General features: G+C 37.8%; 1 protein-coding gene across 4 annotated transcripts in view; it reads right to left on the bottom strand.

The window, feature by feature from the left end:
- Slit3 (slit guidance ligand 3) overlaps positions 1 to 15,518 on the bottom strand; it is a 583,956-nt gene that overhangs the window by 515,767 nt on the left and 52,671 nt on the right. The gene's annotated exons all lie outside the window — the stretch shown is intronic.

Raw genomic sequence — 15,518 nt, forward strand, 5'->3', positions numbered from 1 at the left:
TAAAGAAAATAATCTTACCAATGACACTAAAAATTATTACTATTTTTTTATTGAAGGTCTTTTGGGGAAAGAGCTGAGCCCAACTCTATACGGGCCATGTGACCTCACCAGCCAGGAACCGTAATAGAGAACTAATAAAGAGAATGTGCATTGTTGTGTGTTTGCCTTTTTAGAGTACTTTAACAGATACATACTTTCTGACCACACCCTCACTCTTCTCAGACAGAAAGTACTATTAAACTTGTTTTTCAGATGAGAAGAACATGCTTCAGCAACTTCAATGGGAAAACAAGGAAATGATGCCAACTTTATGTGTATTTGGAATGGGGTGTTTGGCCAAGAAAGAGGAAAAGTCAATGAGTAAGATAGAGTCATCTGGCCACTTAGTCAAATAAATACCCCCTCTTCTCTCCCCACCCTTCTCTCTCTCTCTCTCTCTCTCTCTCTCTCTCTCTCTCTCTCTCTCTCTCTCTCTCTCTTTATTCATCACTCTTGGCCTGTGATGTTTATGGGGAGGGGGCTAAATTCCAGCGATGGCTGTGCCAATCTGTGGGCACTTCACACAGATAATCTCATAAGAGGCTCAGGAAGTGGTTAATGAAGTCATGACATGTGCTTGTTTAACTTGTAAGTGAACCCAACTATAGGCACTTAGCAAAGTTTATAGGTGGAGGGGAAACAAGAGGTGAGAAACTGAGAGTACTGAAGGTGCTATAGTCGTTCTTCTCCATGAACTCATACCCAGAAATGACCCTGAAACCCTGAGATGAGGAAATGAATCTGCATTCCTCTTTAGTTCTCATTGCTGCTCACACAGTGAGCACTTTATCAAAGGGTCTCTGCAAGTCTTGTCTATGGGAGATGTAACTGTTAATCATTTTGAATATTTTCCATGTTTATCTTCCATGCTAACTTTAAAAACAAATCTCTATTTAAAAGGTATTCCACTTAACAATGACTACCACATCCAACAGGTGATACTCAGGGCTATAAAGTCACTCGCCTGAGCTCTCATATCTGGAAAGTAAAAGTGAGATTTATCCAGGTCCAAATCCAGATGTCTTCTAAAGTCCATGTTCTTCATTTCTTTTTGTTTGTTTTTATTTTTTTATTTCTATATGACAGTGGAATACATTACAAATTATATTATACATATACAGCAAAAATTTTTCATATCTCTGGTTATATACAAAGTATATTCACACCAATTTGTGTCTTCATATATGTACTTTGGATAATGATTTCCATCACATTCCACCATCCTTTCTAACCCCATGCCCCCTCCCTTCTCCTACTACCCCTCTGCCCTATCTAGAACCAGCTTCCTACCCTACTATGAACCAGCTTCCTTATATCAGAGAAAACATTCAGCCCTTGGTTTTATGGGATTGGCTAACTTCACTTAGAATTATATTCTCCAACTCCATCCATTACCTACATATGCCATGATTTTATTCTCTTCTATTACTGAGTCATATTCCATTGTGTATATATGCCACATTTTTTAATTCATTCATCTACTGAAGGGCATCTGGGTTGGTTCCACAGTTTAGCTATTGTGAATTGTGCTGCTATAAACATTGATGGGCTGTGTCCCTGTAATATGCTGTTTTTAAATCCTTTGGGTATAGACCAAGGAGAGGGATAGCTGGGTCAAGTGGTGGTTCCATTCCCAATTTTCCAAGGAATCTCCATACTGCTTTCCATTGGCTGCATCAATTTGCAGTCCCACCAGTAGCATATGAGTGTGCCTTTTTTCCCACATCCTCACCAACACTTATTGTTGTTTGTATTTCTAAATAGGGAAGTGGTGCCCACCACTCACTCACTTTAACTAAATTAGCATATCTAAGGCTGGTAGAAACTCTTGCAGAGCAGCCCTTGCTGTTGGTGCCCCTCCCTCTCCTGAAGGACCTCAGATGCATTATTCTTTGCCAAACTAGAGGTTGTGATGTATTCTACTATTTGACCTTAAAGACTGGTTCCATGATGCCTCCTGGGTAAAGCCTTCCCTAACCTTGCCAGTGGCAGAAGGCGATCAGCTCGACTGCACTCTCGGGTAGAGCACCTGCCATGTTTAAAGGTACATCCTTGCACCCCTGCCATCCTAGTAGACCTTCAGCTACCTCAGGGCAATGTTTCTAAAAGTATTCTTCTAAAGAGCTCCAGTAATAAGGCAGCACCTGGTGCACTACAGATTCTTAATTAGTGAGATGAACTTCAAATACAATGGACTAAATGAATTTCTGCAGTCCTTCTCTGGAGGTAGAGGTGTTGCTGTGGGTTTGAGGTGGGGGAGGAAGTTGCTGGAAAAAAATGTTTGAAGAAGCCTGTCTTAGAGATTTTCCAGGAACGTATAATCAGTCGTTTTCCTCCAGTCCTTCGTTAGAGGCCTTAGTGAAATGCTTGTAAGCATTGCCTATTGGCCAGATACCATCCTAAATGCCTTCCATATATGCTATGTAGATCTTGTAACAACTCTATGATGTATATATATATGGAGGTCTTACAGATATGCAACTGAGGCTCAGAAAGGTTCATTACTTTGCCTAAGGTCAAATAGCTGGTAAGCATGTGCCAGGACTCCAGAACCCATGTTCTTTATTGCCCTTTTGTGTATTTTGAGAGTCCATGGTACATTATTTTGAGAGTCCTTAGATTCAGAAATCACTCTAATTTTGCTGTATTCAACTTCTCTTCTTCACTGAACCATTTCAGAGAAAATTTGAGACACAGGACACTTGATCCCTAATTGCTGCAGCCTCCCTCTAAAAACATTAAGGAGATTCTCCCACAAAACAGCAGTACCATTATCACACTTAAAATTAATATTTATGTTCATATTTCCCCAGTTTTATGGCTTCCCTTCAGTCTGAGTTACAATTTTTAGGGGACCAAAGGTGAATACATTCCAAAATAGATTTTTTAAAAAAAGAATAATAAAATAAACCAATTGAAAATCCTCTGTCAGTAGTAGCATATCTGGTGTTGACAGCTTCTACCCGCACCCTAACTGGGCTGTTTTTCATGGAGTCACTTAAGTATAGACACCACAGGCATTAAATTTGACAAAGAAAAGCCTGTCTGTAATTCTGAACCAATAACAATGGTCAGACATTGATGTCCATACGAATGAGGCCAAATGAAGAAAAGGCCATATGCATGGGCTGCTGGGTGTCTGGCTCTAAATGGTCAGTGTGGGGAGTAGCACACGCCAGCGCTGGTGGGACACGCAGGGATGGCTGCCCTGGGGAGAAAAGAGCTCCCGCGGTCATTAAAGAATGCATTTGCCACCCACATGTTTGTTTCACACCTAACGAAATAAACATGAGCTCTGTGTTAGGGAGAAGGGCACCATGGCTGTTATGCTCTTTGGAAAAACAAAGCAGATACCAAGGCAGCAACTCAATTTCAAACACTGTGTGCTGCAGATAACTTCAAATTTCTCTCCAGCCTGCTTCTCTTTCTGTAAAATGAGGACCCTGGACAGCACAATATCTCGGTCTCCTTCCAGCTCCAGAAGGCTATGATTTCTTATCCTGGTACCTGGATTCAGAATAGGCCTGGACTCAAATCTTGGCAAGGCAAGTTACTTTAGCTTTCTGAGCTCCAGATTTGTTTCTTCCGTGAAAAGAACATTATAGTTTAAAAAATTTTTAAAACATGATTTTAAAAAATTTCATCATAAAATTTTGAAACATACAGAAAAGGTAAAATGTGTTTTGAATATTTATATATCCTCCACTTAGAGTCAACAATAATTACTTTGCTACAATTTTTTCTTTTTTCTTCCTTCCTTTTGCTGAACCATTTTAACACAAATTATAGACTCTAGGACAGTTGATCCCTAAATACTATAGCATTCATCTCAAAAAATGAAGGAGGCTCTCCAACGTATCTGGAGTACTGTTAGTACACTTAAAATTAATCCTAATTCCCTGACATTATCTGATACCCAGACTACATTTGAATTTCTCCATTTGTCCCAGAATTGTATTTTATACATTCCTTTCCTCAAACTAGGTTTCAATTAAGAGCTGCACATTGAATTTCATTGTTCAATCCATCTCTTCAGTCTCTTTTCAAAATAAACAAATTTTAAAAAATGTCACACATAGTTGGCAAATTGTACCAATTAAAATTGTATGGCTTGAAGTATTTTCACCCAGTGACAGATCCACAAAACCTTCAGCTCTGTAAAATGGATGATGATACCTCTAACGCCCATTTCCACTCACTACCCTCATAGCTAAACAGCCCTTGGTGTCAACATCGTAGGTTAGTTTTGCTTGTTTTTGAAGCTCATGCGAGTGAAATCAGGTTATATATAAACTTCCACGCCTAGATTTTTTGTCAGTCACTGTGTTTCTGAGGGGAGTCACATGGATACATGCAGCCATAGTGTGTGGGTGTGCGCACACATGCGCATGTGTGTTGTTTTCATTTTCATTAATCCATTCCACTGGATGCATGTACCACAACCTATTTACTTATTCTGCAGTTGATGAGCATTTGGCTTGTTTCCAGTTTGGGAATATTCCAAACAGTGCTGATATGAACATCCTGGTGTCTTTTGGTGGGGAGCATACCTAGGAGTGGAATTTCTGGGTCTTGCAGTAGGTGAATGTTCACACCTTATTGGTACTGCCAGTGTTCCAGAGCAATTCTGTCAATGACTCCCCCAGAAGAATAAGATAAACACCATTATTTAGTATCCTCACCACTCCTGATACTGCAAGTTTAGGCATTCTGATGGTGTGTGATGTAGAGAGTGTGGTTTTATTCCACATTTCCCGGAATACTAAAGACACGTCAAGAAACTTTTCTTAGGATCACCACAGAGCCTCATGTGAAGTGTCTGTTCAAAATTCCTAACCATTTTTCTGCTGGGTCGATTGTCTCTTTCTCATTGATTTGTAGGAGTTCTTACACATTCTCAGTAGAAGTCCTCAATTGGTTGTGTGTTTGCCAATATCTTCCCGCCATTCTGTGATGTGGTTTTTCTTCACTGACTTTATAATTTATTTTGATGGCCAAAGTTATTTATTTTTGTGTAGTCCAAGTTATCTAATTTTTCCCATTAAGTTTAGTGACTTCTATTTCCTGCTTAGCAAATATCAACTTCCCCAGGCCATGGAGATATTCTACTTTATTTTTCTAGAAGTGTTTTTATTTTATCTTTCATACTTAAATCTACAGTTCACTTGTAACTAATTTTGTGAGTGGCATGAGGTAGGGGTCAAGATAATAAGTTTCCCATATGGATATCTAGTTACTGTAGCACAATTTATTAGGTCATCCATTCTAAGATCCTTCATAAAGTCACCTTTGTTGCAAATCAAGTGTCCTTCTATAGCTGGATTTTTAAGAATGTCTTAACTGTTCTTGGTTGTTTGCATTTCCATATAAATTTTAGAATTATTTTTTTAAATTCCTGTAGTAACCTGCATTCTGAAGACTGCAGTAAATCCACCTATCAGTTTAAATAGAATTGTCATCTTTATCTCTAAATTTCCCAATCCATGAACATAATGGTATCTCTCCATATGTTGGAGCCATCATTAATTTTTCTCAATAATGTCTGTTTTTTCCTGTGTATTGCCACATCTTTCATTAAATTTATTTCTGAGCAGTTAATATTTTGGGTACTCCTGCAAATGTCATTTAAAAAATGACTAATTTTTGCTGGCTTACAGACTTTTTGTATATTGGCTTTATGTCTAATGACCTTAGGAATTCATTCAGAAATTCTGATAGTATATTTATAGATTATTTTATATTGTCCATGTACTCAATCATGTTATTCTCAAATAATGGTCTTTATATTCCTTCTATTTCAGTTTCTATGTCTATTCTTTCCCCTTATTTCCTCCCTCCCTTTCTTTTCTTCCTCCTTCTCCTCCTACTTTTTTAATCACTGCCAAGACCAGGATTTCCAACACCATGTAGACTAGCAGTAATGTTGGTGCCTGATTTTCTTAGGAGGAAAGTTTCTCATATTTTACCATTTACTATGATCTTTATTGTAGATTTTTGTTTAAAAATTCTATTTATTTTTAATATGTCAAGTGCTTTTAAGTCATGAATTAGTGTTGACTTTTATTGAAATCATTTTCTAAGTCAATATATTGAGATGAAATGACTTTTTTTACTTATTTTGTTAATGTGATGGATCGCACTGTTATTTTTGAAACAACATTTGTTTGCTTCTTGTTCATGTCACGGCCAGATGTGTATCAGCAAGAACTAAACCTTTTCCCATTTTGTGTTTCTGCATCCTCTAGGACCCTAGAATGCTGTTAATTTTGTTGGTTTGGATCTTGAATGTTCCCCAAATGCCCATGTTTTATAGGCTTGGTCCCCGCCATTGGGTGGTGGTGGAACCTTTAAGAGATGGGGCCTACTAGGGGGTGTTTAGAGTACTGGGGGTGTGCTCTTGAAGGGCTGTGTGAGACCCTGGTTCCCTCATTGCTTTTCTTGTAGTTTCCTGGCCCTCAAGTGAAAGGTCCACCCTACTAACCTGCCATGACATGCTGCCTCACCACAGGCCCCAAAGCAACAAGTTTAACCAGGCATGGACTGAAATCTCCAAAACTGGGAGCCAAAATAAAACTTTTCTCAGTTCTTCATCTCAGGTATTTTGTTACAGTGAAAGAAAGCTGACTAACACAGCTGGTATGGAAAAAGACTGTTAAGCATGGAGGAGCAAGGAGATCTACTCCCATTCCATGGAATTTCAAACCCATCATGCGACCCCAAGTCATTTCCAGAGAATCTTTACATGTAGACTGTCCCGGTTCTCATGCACATGTCTCCACGGGCTTTGGTTATATGAAACTTGTTCTCTGGAAGGCTCTTTAGGAAGACCACCGTGGAAACCATGATGCCTGAGTTCTTGACTAATCACTATAGTCTGCTCATAGTACTTGAACATCAGTATGGTTGAATGTGCAATCTGTGGTTCACATTTTATTTCCTTGAAAGTTATTCAATTGTATTCTGGCAAAAAGTTCTGGCATCAGAAAGTATGCTGGAAATTTAATTTTCTTTCCATTGTGAGTCATTAATTGATTGAACATTTAAGAATTATTTTTCCTTGAAAATCCAATAGCTTTATTAAAATATGTTTGATTTTGACCTTTCAGATTCTTTTTTTCCAGGCATCCAATGTCCTTTCAAGATGAATTTTCAACTGGGCATGGTAGAGCACACCTATAATCCCAGTTACTGAGGAGTCTGAAGCAATTCTCTGAGGAGAATTACAAGTTTAAGGCCAACTTGGGCAACTTAGCAAGAGCCTGTCTCAAAATAAAATTTAAAAAGGGCTAGGGCATAACACTTGCCTAGCATATGCAAGGCCTTTAATTCAATCTCCAGTACCACAGGCAAAAACAAAATTATATTTCCAAATAATCTTTTATTAAGGAAAGTTTCTTGGATAAGAGTAATTATCCATACTGTTAAGTTTTGCTTTAACTGCTTTAGTTTTCTTCCTCAGAGGTTTCTAGTAGAAGTGTGTTAGAACTTCTTTGCCTGCCTTGCAGACCTATTACTTTTTAAAAAATTCTTTTTATTATATTAAATTAATTTAAATTATTAATCTGTATAGTGATTTGTTATTTGATTTTTTAAAAATATTTCTTTCCATCTTCCATTTGTCTTAAAGTATTATCCATTGCAATTTTTCATTCTTAGATTTCATCTAGATTATTGTGTGTGTATATGTATATATAAACATGTATATATAAACTACACGATATATAGATGAACATGTATATATGTATATATACATTATTCATACACATACTATGTGACATATATATATTTATCTACATAAAAAGTGTGTGTATATATATATGTATATATATACACACACATATTAGAATAAATGTAGATTAGCATAAAAGTTGGGAAGATGGTACAGATAGTTCCCATATAACCCACACCAAATTTTCCCTAATATTAACATCTTACATTATTATAGTCCATTTATCATAATTGATGAAGCACTATTGATACATTAGTAACTAAAACCAATACTTATTTTACTTATGTCCTTTTATTTGTTTTAGAATTCCATCCAAGCTGCCACATTACATTTAACTCTCATATCTCTATGGGTTACATTAGGCTCTAACAGTTTCTCTGACTTCCTTTGATTTTGATAATTTTAACAGTTTTGAGGAAAACTGTATTAATCAGTTATCATTACAATAAAATACCTGAGATATTAACTTATGAAGAGAAAAGGATTATTTTTGGCTCATGGGTCTGAAATTTACAGTTTAAAATCAAGTGGCCCCATAGCTATGGGCCTCTTATAAGGGCTGGACAAGCTGGTGGGAGTGTGTGTGGGAGAAAACCATATCCCTCATACACTAAGAATAAGGAGGAAAAGGGAGAGATCTGGGTTCAATGATGACTGTGATGGGCATGCCCTAAAGGACCTAGGAACCTCCAACTAGGCCCCACTTTCTACGGGTTATACCACCTTCCAACAGTGCCACCCTGCAGACCACGCCTTTAGTACCTGGGCCTTTGGGGGGACACATGTAAATTATAGCAAGGTCTATTCAGGTGTCTTTTAGAAAGCCTCTATTGGAATTTGCTTCATATTTTTCTCCTTATTATCCTGGGATTATCAATTTTTAGGCAAAAGTCACCAAAATAAAGTGTTATTTCCAAGACATCATATTGAAAGGCCATAACATCAAGGTGATTAATCACTTTTGATGTGAATCTTTATCATGTGGCTGAGGAAGGGTGACCAGATTTCTTCTATGTAAGGTTACTGTCCCCACCACCTTTCGTATACTGCTTTTTTATAGGAAGTGTCCACATGAAGTCCACATTTAAGGAATGAAGAGTTGTAATTTGACCTCCTAGATAGCATAGGGAATATACACAACAAATTATTCAGAATTATTCTTCATGAGAGATTTCTCGTCCACCATTTATTTATTCAATGACTTATTTATGTATTATGTATATTAGACTCATAGAATTTTTGCTTTATACTTGTGTTATAGTTCAATACTAATTTTTTTGTGGCTCCAATTGTTTCAGCTTTGGCCATAAAGAGTTCTTTCAGTTGGCACCTATGCCCTTTTGACATATTCCCCAAATTGTAAGGTTTCCTTTTTAAAAATATATATTTTGTTTTTAATTGACACACAGAAATTATTCATAATTATGGGGGTACTGTGTGATATTTCAACACTTGTATACGATGAATAATGATCAGATGAGGGTAACTGGCCTGTTACCTCAGACATTTTTCATTTCTTTGTACTGGGAACAATATCCTTTCTACTTGATATTTTGAAATATTCTACTAATTGTCCTCACAGTTTTGTTTTGAGCACTTCCTTTGGAGCACAACATATGTAATGCTCCAGTCCTAGAATTAACCATTTCTCCAAGCTGTGTTAACTCCTTTTTATTAGAGAACAGCATGAGAAACCAAGATCCAGTAGCTGGGAATATATGTTGCTACCATAGTGCTGCTTCTAGGCACTTCTACAGACAGAGCAAGGACATGTTTATATATTAATCCATGCATGTACACATGCCAGTGAATATCTCTACATACATATCCACCTGTGTAAAATGAAAGTATGTACATTAGGTTAAACATGTTCATATGATGTCTGTAAGTCTAACCTATTAGCACCTGGATCACTCTAGCTTTCTCCACTGCTTGTCTCTAACTAAGCATTTCCACAGTGGAAACCTGTGCCTAACATCCTCCATCCACTGCTCAGTTCCAGTATACATGTGTAGTGGTTTGTGAATTGTTAGCCCACATTCCCGTGAGAGACAAATATGTCAACTGAATCACAGTTTGTGTGGTTCCTCTTGCCTTTATTCTTACAGATGTCTTCATTAATTCCCAGAGCCACCCAGGTCACCATCTTCCCCACCACCTTCAGTGAAGTTGGGCATACTTTCCTCATAGTCTGCACTCCCCTGATTTCCTCAATGATTTAAAAAATTCACACATTTTAGGGTTCACGCTGTCGTGTAAAATCCTGTTTGTTTGTTTGTTTGTTTGTTTTTTAAACATATAGTATCCCATATTCCCACTGCAGAATCACACAGCAATGTCACCACCCTAACCCTCATACTTATTGTGCTTCACCCAAGAAACCTCCAATCCCTCTTCTTCCTTGAGTCCCTAGCAACCACTAGTCTAGAGTGCATAAGATGATGTTTATCTTTGGAAGAAAATGCTGAACTGTTTTTCAAAACACTGTGTATCACTGCAGCAAAGAAGGTGAGAAGCTATTGCTCCATCCCCCCAGCCACCAGCATCATCAGCTTCATATTTTATCCATTCCAGTAGGTGCAGTGGCGACTCATTGTTGCTTAATTTGCATTTCCCTGATGAAATAATGATACTCATATGTTTTTCATTCAGCTTCTCTGATGAAGTACTTATTAATATCTTTTGCCTATTTCTTTGGGTCTTGGTGGAGAGAAAAGATATTTGTTTTCTTACTATTGGGCATTTTAAATTCTTTCTGTATTTTATATACAAATCTTTAACCAGATATGTTTTAAAATTATTTTCTCCTGGTCTGTGGATTATCTTTTATTTTCCTAATGGTGGCCTTTATTAAATTTTAACAAAGTCCAATTCATCATTATTTTTTTTCCCTTTCATGGATCATGCTTTTAGGGTTGTGTCAATAATGCTCATCTCCAAATCCATGGTCATGTATATTTCTCACTGTATTTACCTCTAGACACATCTCACATTTGGACTTAATTCTGCATAAGACACAAAGTTGAGTCCAGGCTCATTTTTCTGCACACAGGACACTTAATTGTCCCAGTGCCATTTGTTGAAAAGACCATATTCTTTCTCACAGAATTGTCCTTGCACTTTCATCAAAATTCAGCTGTCTCTGTTTGCCTGGGTGTATTCTGGCCTACTCTATGCCATTGATTTGTGTGTGTGTTATTTTACTGAAACCATGCTGTCCTGATCACTGTAGCTTTACAATAAGTCTTGAAACTGGATAGAGTAATTCCTAAAAGTCTATTCTTCTTCAGTATTGTATTTGCAATATTTATTTTGAAATAACTTCTTTAATTTCAAAATGCCTGCTTGGGTTCTTCACCCCTTTTTTCAAATTCTACTTACTATTTTCTTATTGGTGTCTCAATTATTTCTGCTGTCAGAGAACCTTCATATGATTTCAATCCTTTGATATTTGTTGAGATTTCCTTCCTAGACCAGTATAATAGGTTCATGCACTCTTGAAAAGAATGTTTATTCTACGGTGTTGTCAGAAGCATTCTTTGCATTTCCATTTGGCCAAGTTTACAGTGTTATTAAACTATTTTACCTGTCACTAATAATTCTGTCTGCTTGATTTATCAATTACTGAGAAAGATAACTATGGTCATGAATTTGTCTATCATGTTGGTTCTGTCAATATTTGCCTCATGTATTTTCAGGCAGTTTTACACATAGATCTGCTATATCTTTCTGTTGTATTTACTATGTTATTATGATGACATGTCCCACTTTATAGTCAATAATGTTTCTTTTTTCCAAGATTGTTTTATCCAGTATTAATAGAGTGGCATCAACCTTTTGGTTAGTGTTTTCATGGCCAAATGGATCTTTAATTTTCAACTTTATATTCAACATTTGTTTTAATAAGCAGCATATAATTGTGCTTTTTTAAGTTCACACTAAAAATCTGTCTTTTTTCTTTTATGACACTGGGGATTTAACTCTGGGGCACTCAACCACGGAGCCACATGGGCAGCCCTATTTTTTATTTTATTTAGAGACAAGGTCTCACTGAGATGCTTAGTGCCTAGCCATTTCTGAGGTTGGCTTTGAACATGCAATCCTCCTGCCTCAGTTTCCCAAGCCACTGAGATGACAGGTGTGCACCACTGCACCCAGCAGACATCTTTTTTTAATTGGAGGATTAGTCCACTTACGTATAAATGAATTATGATATATGTATTGTTTTACTATGTTTTTCTATTTGTCCCATTCACTTGTATTCTTTTCTTTCCTTTTATCCCTCATATTTTGTACTTTACATGTCCTTTCTTCTTCTATTTGGAATATATATTTTTTACTACTCCCTTTAAAGGCCATCACATTGATCATAACATGCATTCTTATTTAATAGAGTGATAACTATTTATCACTGTTATCCCTTCTTAGATAACTCAAGGATCTTTGAACACTTTAATTCCAGTGACTCTCCTAATTTTGTGTGGCTCTGTCTATCTTAAGTTTCATTCAATCTGTAACAGTCAACTTCCACCCCCTCATGACATTAATGTTTTAGGGGTCAGGGGGCTCAAACCCAGGACCTCATACAGGCCAGGCAAGGCTTCTGCCACAGAGTTACGACTGTCGACTTTTGAAGACCAGGGTGGTTACCTTGTAGAATGGCCTGCCTTTTTGATTTGTTTATTTGCTCTTGGTTTCATTTAACTTTTCTTCTTTCTCATCTACTTTCTGGAAACCAAAAGTGAAAACTGGCCAAAGTATATTTAGGGTACATACATTTACCTTTGGATTTTATATTTTGTCACATTAGGGACATGATAAGTCAACCTCATAATAAAGTGTCCAGTGTGCTCTCTAATACATAAAAGACCAATAGCAGAGTTTCTCAACTTCAATACTAGTGACATTTGGGGCTGGATAATTCTATTTTTGTACGGCTTTCCTGTGCATTTTAGGGTAGTTAGAGATAGGGTACTTAGGATTCCACCTACCGAGAGCATCCCACAGTCATAAACAACCATAAACAAAAATGTCTCCAGACATTGCCAAGTGCCTCCAGGGGGCAAAACTTGTCCCAGCTCAGAATCACTGGTATACAACAAAAACTCAAGTATTTTTGATGAATAAATAATCCTCAAGCACTTATTAGCATGCCTTGTTCAAAGATGTTAGATTAACAGCTAAATGGAACATGATCCCTGACTTCAACACACTCAGTTTTGAGAAGAAACAATCTGAAAAATAGGAAATTGAAATATGGCATCAAAAGTTTTGTGATAGAGATAAGCGTGTTACTATGGGAGGAAGATGCTATGGTTTGGATGTGGTTTGAGTGTGCTGTGCCTCTAAAAGATCCATGTGTTGAAAGTCCACTACTCCATGTAGTGACATTTAGTGGTGAAGCCTGGTAGGAAGTGACTGGGTCATCGGAGCATCACAAGCCTCAGGGATTGAAACCTGTCTCACAGAGTGGGCTAGTTGTTCTCCAAAGAGCAAGTTGTTATGAAATAGCAAGACTATCCCCTCCTGCTCTCCGGCTTCCTATCTCTCTATGAGGTCCTTCTGTCTCACATGTGCTCCCACTATGATGCCATTACCATGATGTGACATAGCCAAAGGAGCCCTTGTCAGAGGCGAGGCTGATCTTGGGCTGCCAGGCTCCAAAACTGTTTATTCCATAAGCCTCTTTTCTTTATAAAGTACCCAGCTTCAGGCATTTTATTATAGCAACAGAAAATAACTATTGCAGAGATGCTCAACTCAGTCTGGAGCAAGTGTTCTTTCGTGGAGGAATAGAGAATTCTCAGTTGAGACCAGGAGGACAGACTTTTCTCCCCTTTCCCAGAAAGTTCCAAAAGGATGAACTAATAATAAATAGATCAGAAATAAACTCTCCATATGTGAATTATTGAAGCCCACATAATTTCTCATATTCTGTATTTCAGATTATGAGCAATAAAAATAATCAATCACTAAATATAGGAATATAAGTAAGGTGCAGGGGTGAGAACTAGAGATGACACTTCTTCAGTTGTTAACAGCAAATAAGATGATATTTGCCCATTCTGTATATCACTTAGTCTGATTGGGGGCAATTGCATTATGGAAACCAAGTTCACAGCAGTCAGGATTCATGCCACACACATCCCCTTTCTTGTTGACACTGGAAGGCTTTGCCAAAAAATGAGAGTACCTATCCAGCTGTGCACACTAGTCTAGCAGCCTACACTCCTATACTTCTTTCTGACAAAGTATTTCTTCAGCTCACTTGCAACAGAAGTTGGAGACTGGCCAGTCTTTGCACTAAGCATGTTTCCTCTACCTGCGGAGCACTACCTGGAAAGCTCTATGAGTTTCCTCAACCTCCGCTGCAGTTTGTGGTAGCTGCATGGTTGAATTCTAGCTCAGAGCATGTAAGAATGAAAGCACTTCTTCCAGCTCTCAGCCCTGGGAAGCTTCATGTGCAGCCCTCTGTGCTGTCCTCCCTCCTGCTGGCTTGATGAAGACAAACTTTGGTATGTTGGAAGCCACCGTTTAAAAATGGTAGTCAAGGAGAGGAAAGAGCTGGTGCCTCTGAGTCACCACTTGGAGGGGAGAGGCCTTATCAGGGATGCCCATACCGCATTTCACATGATTAAGAGGTAAACTCTCCCTAATGTAAAGTCATTAAGACTCATGGCTTATCCAGTAGAACAGCCAGCAGTACCCACTAATACACCAAAGCAGAGAAATAGCCAGGTTCTGCTGCAACCATTACCCGTTTATTCCTCAGATATGCATAGTATGTCAGCGTTATTCAGCAAGCCACAGAAAAGAGCCTTTTGCCAGAACAGTTCACTGATATTCCCTGGAGTGAAATGGGTATGTGGGAGGCTATTTGCAAGGCCATTGCTAAAGATCACACTTCATCAAATGTCTGTAGCACAGGAATATGAAAGAATGTGGGCTTTGATGTCAGGCAGATGTGGCTTTGTATCTTGACACCTCACCCTGACAATTCCTTGTCTTAATCTCCCTGGGTCTTTGTTTCTTCATCTACAAAATGTGAGTAATAACACCTCATAGGAATTTGGTGGGGATCAAAGAACTGATAGCGCATAATGCACTGGCATAGCTCCTGGTGTGTCCAAAGTACTCAATTAATTCTTCCCAACAACCATGAAATTAACAAATTAGGAATGTATTTACCCTTCTAATTAGAAGACTAAGCAAGAGGTGGCCTTTCCACTAGGGATGTGTACTTATCTTTCTGTGTAAATGTTGATTATTTCATATAGAGGAACCAGCTTCAACAAACACTTTTATGTTTCCTTTGGTCTAAATAAGGAGGAGAATTTAAGTTTTCAGAAAGTTCAAAATCAAAGTGTAAACAAAGGCAGCATTCATTAATTTTATAACTTTTTCCCTTAAGTAAAATAAATGTCATATTTTCAAAGCAATAACAGCAGAACATATGCTAGGATTTGATGCAGAAGGAGAACAATAAATGAGACAGTTCACACAACAGAGGGTGGTGAGGCATTTTTCTGAGTAATATTATTGACATCTCATGAGATGAGATCCTTCCCCCTTCCCATGTGGACTTGGATAGAAGGACTTCATGGAAAAAAGGTGGCCCATCAAAAAGCTAATAAGGTGGTATCAGGCAGTTCCCTTCATCCAAGCCTATCTCTGTAAGCAAGCTTTGGCGACAGGTAAATAGAATTTTTTCAGGTGTATGGTAGAACTGGGAGCTGTCGAGCGGCACTCC

This window comes from Ictidomys tridecemlineatus, chromosome 1 (genome assembly GCF_052094955.1).
Source record: "Ictidomys tridecemlineatus isolate mIctTri1 chromosome 1, mIctTri1.hap1, whole genome shotgun sequence".
Classification (NCBI taxonomy): Eukaryota; Metazoa; Chordata; class Mammalia; order Rodentia; family Sciuridae; genus Ictidomys; species Ictidomys tridecemlineatus.